This window comes from Peromyscus leucopus, chromosome 13 (assembly GCF_004664715.2).
Source record: "Peromyscus leucopus breed LL Stock chromosome 13, UCI_PerLeu_2.1, whole genome shotgun sequence".
NCBI lineage: Eukaryota > Metazoa > Chordata > Mammalia > Rodentia > Cricetidae > Peromyscus > Peromyscus leucopus.
The window spans coordinates 19433361-19442557 of record NC_051074.1 but is presented as its reverse complement, the minus strand read 5'-3'; the positions used below and the strand labels follow the sequence as shown (position 1 = coordinate 19442557).

Here is a 9197-nt window from a genome sequence, read left to right as displayed (position 1 = left end):
CAAGGTAGGTTTCGTTACCTGGATTTATTTCACAGCTAAGTTTAAAGATACTTTCTCAAGGTTGCAGAGATCGCTTGTAAGGAAGAACCAGAACTTTAATCCAGGGCCCCCTGGATTAAAAAAAGCCCTGTTCTGTTCCTTTCCTGGATGCTCTGTATACACGTTACCATTCAACTGGTTCTTGGAGAATTGTGTCCTGTTAGGCTGTAGTCTCAGTTAAGTGATAAAGGTGACCTTTCAGAGGTTTTATCTGACTGGGTGACCTTGAGAGTTTAAAGAATAATGTAGGGAAGAAAGGCTTTGTAGTGAAAGGTTGGGGATGGATAGAGTATTAATTGCTAGAAAAGTCAAGTTTCATTTTTCGGCAAACTTTATGTCACACAAAGAATGACTTCTCATTGTGAGAAATGATCAGCTCGTCCTCTCTGAGGAGTTCCATCTTCCTCATAGGATGAAAGAGCGGGACAGCGAGCCTCTGGGGACAGGGCAGCGTGTATTCCACCCACAGAGCCTGGCATGCTTCCAGCTACTCATTGTGATCTGGGCTCTACTCCCTCGGTCTTGCCGAGGGGCTTGTTTATCCTCATTAACATTAATACAGCAACTGTCTTCCAGGTCACCTTGCTCCAGCAAACAGAGGAAAAGATATTTATGTCGCCATACTCCTGGCTTTTCTTCCTAACAGCTCTCCTACCTAATATTTAAGTACAGGCAGGTGCCATTTAACAGAATGCTTGCAAGGAGGTGAGGGGAATAATCAGCTTTCACCTTGAAACACGGCTCTCAAAAGAGAAATCATCACTATCACAGCCAACAGGGAACGTCTGTGAAGACAGTGGCTGAAATGTGAAATGAAGGCGACTGTGCAGGTTCACAGCGAGCAGGCGACGGGCCAGGTAACTAAGAACCGTTTCCCCCTGTCCTAGATGAGCAAAGAGCAAGGAAAACTCAGTTCAACCCGCCTCACACTTAGGCACTGTCCTGTATGAAAGTCGTGGACTCCTCCCCAAAGAATGACTTGGAACCCCCTCCCAAAGAAAGGAACTCAGGTTAGTTGCCAAATCCCAATGCTTTCTTCTTTTCACTGAATTTTTTAACTTCCTTTAACTCTTAGATTTTTACACCTTAAAAAAAAAATCTTTCATAACATCTTTTTAACAATTATTGGATCATAGGGCACAAAAAAAATGTTGTTCAAACAGTTGGGGAAAGTAAATATGAAAAGTAGAGCTGAAAAGACTGTAATACTAGACTTTTAGCAAAAAAAAAAAAAAAAAAAAAAAAAAAAAAAAAAAAAAAAAGCCATGTCACAGTCATCTAATAAGAGCAACAGACAGAATGCAAGTTGTATTTATGATACACTCGTATTAGTTACAGGAATGATAATTATAGATTAAAGCTCTTGAGAACTGAAATAAATGAGAAGTCATAGAAGATTGCTAAGTATAGAACAAATATGTCTTACATCATATGGCTTGAGTTTTGGAAATTGGCTTAGAAATTTAAAAACAGAGTGATATGCTAACTGCTTTTATTTCATTTTAACCAAAATATCCAACAGAAACAGCTTAGGGGTGGAACGCTTTCCTCCTCAGAGGACTGCAGTCCATGGCTGCAGAGGGAGTCCAGAGACATGGCAGGGCTCATACACTGTTTTCCTGGCACACCAGGAAGAAGTAGAGAGGGCAGGCTGGACTCAGGGAACCAGTAAAGGCAGGCTCCTATGACCTACCTCTGCCAGCCAGATCCATCTCCTAAAGGCTCTGTACACTTCCAAATAGCTCTCCAAGCTCGGAAATGGGCTTGTTGGGGGCATCTTAGTTTACACGATAACAATTAGCTTGCTGTGGTAAGGCTGACAGAAAGTGATTCTTGAGTGATGGCTCTGTTTGCTCATTTCCATCTCTGTAGTCAGATGGCATGCTCCAATACTGCACTTAAAGGAAATACCTGATTTAAGAATTCAGAAGATTCAGAAGCCTGGGGTAAAAACGAGATGAAAGACAGTCAGGGTGAATTTGGATGTTTTATGGTCTTGACAACACATAGAATGAATGTGTGCTGTTGGAAGTGTAAATTGAAAGTTTTCCAATGCTGAAAATTGCTCATACTTCATTTCTTAACCCAATTAGAGATTTCCACAAAGAAGTGAAAAATTAGATACATTGTACTCTATTTTGTTTTTGTAATATAAGTATTTTTTCTTTCTTTCTCTTTTTTTGAGACTGTCTCATAGGCAGCCCCAGATAATCTGAAATAATAATCTATGTATATCAGGCTGTCTTTGAACTCATAGAGATCCGGCTGCCTCTGCCTCCTGAGTGCTGAGATTAAAGGCATATGCTACCATGCCTGGCTTATAATTATTTCTTTCTAAGGAAGGTAGACTATCAAGTTTAGAGAGGAAAAATTTTTTTAAGAAAAAAAGAAGAAGAAAACTTGAAAGTTAATTCCATCTTATGAAAAGAGGGCTGGAGAAATAGCTCAGTAGTTAAGATTACATCCTACTCTTGCAGAGGACATGGATTTGATTTCCCACATTCAAGTAGGGTGGCCTGCTCCTACCTGTAACTGCAGTTCCAGAGAGATGCAACACCTCTGGCCTTTGAGGGCATTTACACACACACACACACACACACACACAGAGAGAGAGAGAGAGAGAGAGAGAGAGAGAGAGAGAGAGAGAGAGAGAGAGAGAGAGAGAGATGCACATAGACATAACTAAAAATAAAGTAATTTTATAAGAAAACTGTTAGTTGGTAAAATTTGCTTGTAAAGTTATTTAATTAATTGAACAATAAGTTGTTATGAGGTCTGGTCTAAGAAAACTTTGGTAGCACATTTTCCCTTAAAAGTCAATGGGTTCAACTAAAATGTTTGTCTCTTGACAATAGAATTTTGAATCATGATAATCGATCCCCCAAATTAGCATAAAAATGGTGACACTTTATAATATTCTGCATTGACTTCATCTGATCTGATTGGAAAGCTTGGTAAGGCAAAGCTGAAATAGATCTCTAGTCCAGGATGGACTAGAATAATATATCTAGTTTGTTTAGCAGGTCATTACCCACCTGGAAATAAAAACATATCAGATCTACAGTGCCGCGATGAAAACAAATGGCTGTATTATTCCAAGCTCAATACCACGAACATACTCCCATTTATACATTTATGTTCCCTTTCACAGACGTTGGAGCCTTTAGCATCTCATAAATCCTGGCTGATTACATGTCAAAAGAAAAGGTTAATGATAATTTTAATATGCCTCCCCTTTCTAGCTAATGAATCAACACCACACATGGAGGAGGCCAGAGGTGTGGAGCAGAAGCGATACACTGAGGACTCTCGATTCAACGGGTGATGAATTCCTCAAACGACGACCCTGCCCCATGGTGGACGCGGCGGCCTTGAGAGGAAAACCATTGCTTGACCTTCGACTAGGTTCCTGATCCACTGCGGCAGGTTCTGGGTTGTGTAGTGAACCAATACACTGGAGACAACAAGGCTGTTTTCAACGAGCTCACGTCCCTGAGGTAAGGAATTCCGCCCTCCAGATGTGCTGCCCCTATTTCTAGAGGACGTCTCTGGCACGTGACCCTTCAGTGGCTGTCAAATAGTCCCCTGCTTCTTGACTGCTTAAATTACTGATCCCAAGGCTCCATCTTGCCTTTTTTTTTTTTTTTCTTAAAAAAAAGACTATTTCAAGCTGAGTGGTGGTAGCGCATGCCTTTAATCCCAGCACTCGGGAGGCAGAGGCAGGCAGAGCTCTGTGAGTTCGAGGCTAGCCTGGGCTACCAAGTGAGTTCCAGGAAAGGCGCAAAGCTACACAGAGAAATCTTGTCTCGAAAAACAAAAAACAACAACAAAAAGACTATTTCTAAGTACTATAGATTTTGTCAATATATGGTAATAAATGTATATGCAATAAACATATAGAAAACTCTTTAATACAACAAGCCAATTTCAAATTATAATTTGAAAGATATAATGTGTCTTCATTGATGTTCCCCAAATCAACAAACTGTTTTGCTGTCAAAACCAGCAGCACTGGGCTGACTCTGTGGATAACGGTGCTTGCGGCACAAGGCTGGCAACCTGAGTTCAATCCCTGAAACCATGTAGAAGTAGAAGGAGATAATCAACTCCTCAAAGTTATTCTCTGACCTTCACAAACATGCCATGGTGTTGGCATCTACACACACACACACACACACACACACACACACACACACACACACTATAACACTATCAGCACTACGGGTTGGTTCACTAATTCTGCCAATCACATTCTCTATTAAGCTATGCTACCGTAGAAACACCAATCTGTTGTTCACGTTCTTATTGGCTCCATTGAAAAGGTTATAACATCATTTCCCAACTCTTCAATGTACTGTACATTTTGCATTATTCTTCTGACATGCGCAGTATGGATCAACCCTCAAATATGAACTCTATCTCTGTGTCTCGCTCCAGGAAATTTTGTTTATAACAAGGAGAATGCCGCACATCTGGGAGAATACATCTCTACTATTCGAAGCAACAGCATTTGTGGTCATTTATTCCAGTAGCTCAAAGAAACAACTACAATGTGCTACATAAACAAAGTAAGACAGCAAAAATATTTCTGCTATAATTTCAACTATATGAAAAACATGTGGAAATTTTTAAAAGAAACTTATCATGTTGGTAATGACTGCCTACAGGTGATAAGATTATAATAATCTCATTTGCTTACTTCTCAGTTCTGCAGTATTCAAATTTTTTAGAATGAGTATGATCTTTATATTAAAATGTATCCTTTGAGTGTGGAAAGCATATGGGTTAGTATGGTAACTATTGTACAGATTGTGATTAAAAATGGAAGCAATCTAATTATGTAATCTTTGATAATGTTTAATTTTTTTCCTTCTGATGGAGTTAAGCTGCTATAATTATGAATATAGGGTCACAATGAAAGAAAGCCTTAGGACAATGAGGAGACAAGATAGTTGGGCCCTGGGACCAGACTAACTCCATTTAAAAGGACCTGCTTCTTACTAACTATACATCTTGATAATCCCATTGGTTTTCGCCGGAGATGTAATAGAACTGATTGAAAGGTTATTTGAGGATCAAAAGAATAGCACTGCATTTTCACATAGGCTCAGGACAATCGGTTTTCACCTCTTAAGGACTCTGGCGTTGGGTTGAGACATGATTGGTGGCATTCGGCTGCTCTTACACACAGGTGCTGCCGTCTCTGCCCACACACTCAGTTGTCTTAAGAACGGAATCATCTGCATCGTGATGCCACATAATTTGAATTGAATTTCCATTTATAATCCTTTTAAAATTCCTTTGTGACTCAGCACAGAAACAGAAGTTCCACGTGTACAGAGACTCAGAAGGAGAGCAGAAGAGCGTCATTGTAACCATGGATGAAAACGGTATTTGTGGGCTGCAGAGATGGCTCCGTGTTGAAGGGCCCTTGCTGCTCTTGCAAAACACCAAGTGTGGTTCCCAGCACTCACACTGGACAGCTTAGTTACTACCTATAACTGCATTTCCCAGAGATCTGACTCGATCTTAAGGTCTCCAAGGGCACCTGCAGCGGGCGCGCGGGCGCGCGCGTGCGCACGCGCACACGCGCACACACCCACCCACACCCACGCACGCACGCACGCACGCACGCATGCACACATAATTAAAAATTAAAATGTAAAACCCCACCAAGACTGCAGTTACATATACTCATGTAGAGCTGCCCCAGAGAGGATGCCAATTACACTGGGTGACTGAGAATGTCTGTCATTCACCAGCCAGCGCTAAGGAACCTGAAATGCCTTGGAAGCCTGAAAGACATTCCTAAGTAATGACAGGCTGCTGTGACCAAGTCGTGGTTTGCAAAGAGCCATCATTAAGGTGTCAATCACCAACGCATCATAAATTTCCTGTTGAGGTTAGGTAGAAGTCGCTCAGTTTCCAGAGACATGTGACTCCCAGAGACACATGACTCAACCCGAAAACAAAACAAAAGCCACAGAGTTTCTGTGGCTTGTGTTACACTTGGTGGGCAGGTTTTAGGGTTTTAACTTTTTCTTAATGCTATGTAATACTATATGCCTTAGAGTAAATAGCACCTTTGTTCCAATGAAAGATGATTCGAATAATTTCTAAGACTATGCCCAGTGTACTGTAAGTCAGAAGTAAAAAAGGTTATAATGCTGGCCATGGTGGTGCACACATTTAATCTCAACACTCAGGAGGCAGAGGCAGGTAGATCTCTGAGTCCCAGGCCAGCTGGGGCTAAAGTTAAAATGTATAAAAAGATACATGATAAGGTGATGTTTTAATTAATGTAGTTTATTATTACGGTGTGTGTATGTGTGTAAGTCCGAGGACAATTTTTGGGAGCTCTCACCTACTGTGGTTTCTGAGAATCGAACTCAGGATGTTAGGTTTGTGTGGTGAGCACATTTATCTGCTGAACCATCTCACCAACCCAGTTCAATACATTGTTATGTGTTCAAATTATTACAGAAATTTGTTATTTTTCTATAGTTAAAATTCTTAAATTGGAAAACGTGTATTTTCTAAAAAACAAAAAAAGAAGAAAGCATGTATTTCATGAAAATGATTTTTAAAAATCCAGTTTAAGAGATACATGCTTAAAATGTAAGTCTCTCTCTAAGACCCACCCCACTTTGGGTTTTCTAGAACTAAATATTGACTTTTTAAAAAAATATACATAACCTTCTATGATTTCTCTGTGTATAAATAATCACAAGTTATTATACACACTTTATTCTTTCCTACTTCCAAGTATTACTCTAGTGCTATAAACTTGAATGTTGCTCCAAAGCCCATACAGCTCTTAATTATTCTTGATATCCACATAGAATCCAATGCAGGAAAAAACCACCATTAAGCATTAGAAAGGAAGGATTTAAAGCAGGAAATCAGGTACTCACAAAACGCTTGGATGGATTCAAGGAACAGAAGACAAGGATCTGCCTGGTGGTGTGGATTTCAAGGACAGACACTGTAACACAGAGGTCAGAAAACTGCTGCTGTTCCCAAGGTGCCTGGCTTCTGCTGTGGCTGGTGACCGGACGCTGATACCGAATGCTCCTCCTGGGCTACGAGGAAGCTGACAACTAGACAGCGGAATGTCAAGTCCATCTGTAAGCACCAGTGAGCCATCAGCTCACCACCAAGGAGGCCTCCATGAATTTCCAGTCCCTGGTGGAAGCAAGCTCTCATCCAGAACCCTAGATGTAAGCCCTTTCTTCCTGTGGGCAAGAACACAGTAAGGTAGAAACGGGTACTGTGTGGGTAACTCACCATAAACACACACTGTTGTGTTCACAACATAAGCCAGTTGTGAATTTATTAACTGCTTCTCAGTTGTAGGGCAGAGTGTGTATGATACGAAGGCCTATTGCAGAATTTTATTATTACAATGTGCCCTGCAGCGTCCATGAGAGAATAACCCATTCTAGGAATTGATGTTATAAATTGTAAAAACTTTACATAAGTAGCCAGGCGGTGGTGGCACATGCCTTTAATCCCAGCGCTCGGGAAGCAGAGGCAGGCGGATCTCAGTGAGTTCGAGGCCGGGCTTGTCTACAAAGGGAGTTCCAGGATAGCTGGGGCTACACAAAAAAACTCTGTCTTAAAAAAAACAAGAGAGGAAGGGAGGAAGGGAGGGAGGGAGGGAGGGAGGGAGGAAAGAAAAACCTTTACATAAGTAACAAAACAAAACTCATCCCACCCTGGATGAAACACAAAATGGCACTAATAGTGCAAACATGCCCCAGTGGCTATATTTAAAAGTCATTAAAATGTCGATCACGAACGTTTTCATCATACAGAAGTGTTCCATGCCCCCATTTAATTTCTTATCTCTGTGATATCTACAAATGCTTGAGAAACACTTCATTCCACTATCTTAAAACTTAAATGAATAGCAGGTTCACTGTTTTATGTGTGCGGTCCAAATACCCAGCTCTTTGTGGTGTCATTGTTTACCCTGCCTTAAGGACATGACAAGAAGGGGTGTGGCCAACAGTTCAGAGCAAAATTAACTGGGGCAACAAGAACAGAATGGATGAGCTCATGTTGGAACAAGCATTCTTACAAGCCCGAGCGGGAGTAACAAGGATTAGCATTCTTGGAGTGCTTGCCAGAGGCCAGACATTTAATTCTCTGGTCTCTGGTTCACTCTGGGATAGAGCAGAGACCGTTAGGAACCTCTGCTCAGAAGCAATCCTCAGAAGGGAGGAACTTACCAAATCACAGGCTTGTGTTATGTCAGTGCTGTGCCACACAGCTAGGTCTCTGATCTTGTCTTTTTCAGTAGCTGTTGCCTTGCTTGCTGCCCTTGATCAGATGTCCTCCCTATGCTAATTCGATGCCAGTTTCCTTCCTTCTAAACAGCTTACCAGAGGCTCCTTGTTTGTGTATCCTGCATATTCTGTGTAAAACAGCTAGGAGGCAAGTACGTAAAACATCTGTAGCGAACTTCTGCTGCAGGACTCCGGGGTTCTCCCACTGTGCTGTGAGCCTGTATTAAGGCCTCTTCCTTCCTTTAATAAACGGCACTCTACTGAGATGAATGACCCGCTATCTTGTCTGTTTTTAATCCTCAGTCCCTCGCTCAGACATGGTGAACGGTGGTAGTGCAGGTGCTACAGCCTTGAACTTACTCTATACCCAAGCAGGGCTTGCACTTGCAATCTCTGTGCCTTCATCTTCCCAGTAAGTAGAATCACAGGCCTACACCCACAGGTCCACCTCAGGAGGTTGGATCTGATTTTCAACCATTTATTGCTGGGGCTGCCTCTGTCATTCCCCTAGAGTGCGAATTTGCTCTATCTGTCACCACTAAGTTGGGTTTATAGAATCTAAGATGAGGGAGCTCTGAATTTGGAAGAATCAAACAAGATGGTAACTCAACCCCAGTGAACAAGGATGTTCTAAAGCCGCAGACCCCTCTTCATGTCCGTGTTCATGTAACAGTGAAAGGGGATCGTAGATGTGAACAAGCAGCCACTTAGAAAGCAAGGCATAGTGCTTGTACACTCATTCAGTCAACTGGCCAATGCTTTACTTATTAACTAGAACTCTGTGGAGACTAAGAAAGTAAATTACAGTCTCCCTGATGCCCCAAAGGAAATTCCAATACCTTGAATACAATAAATATAAACCAACCA

The 9197-nt window shown here is 41.5% G+C and overlaps 1 protein-coding gene and 1 long non-coding RNA gene across 3 annotated transcripts in view; one reads left to right on the top strand and one right to left on the bottom strand.

Annotated features, from left to right (window-relative positions):
• Fer (FER tyrosine kinase) overlaps positions 1-7070 on the bottom strand; it is a 373761-nt gene extending 366691 nt beyond the window's left edge. The window contains exon 1 of the mRNA XM_037210166.1: positions 6954-7070. The gene's annotated coding sequence lies outside the window, so the exon portion shown is untranslated. The remainder of the gene's footprint in view (positions 1-6953) is intronic.
• LOC114696329 lies at positions 608-8691 on the top strand. 2 transcript variants are annotated; one of them, XR_003734991.2, is made up of 5 exons: positions 608-896; positions 3282-3536; positions 4477-4607; positions 7064-7259; positions 8422-8691. It is a non-coding gene; the product is annotated as an uncharacterized LOC114696329 (long non-coding RNA). The 2 variants fall into 2 exon arrangements; XR_005092638.1 differs by lacking the exon at positions 8422-8691 and having other exon boundaries at positions 608-1049; positions 7064-7144.
• Positions 8692-9197: the final 506 nt, after the last annotated feature.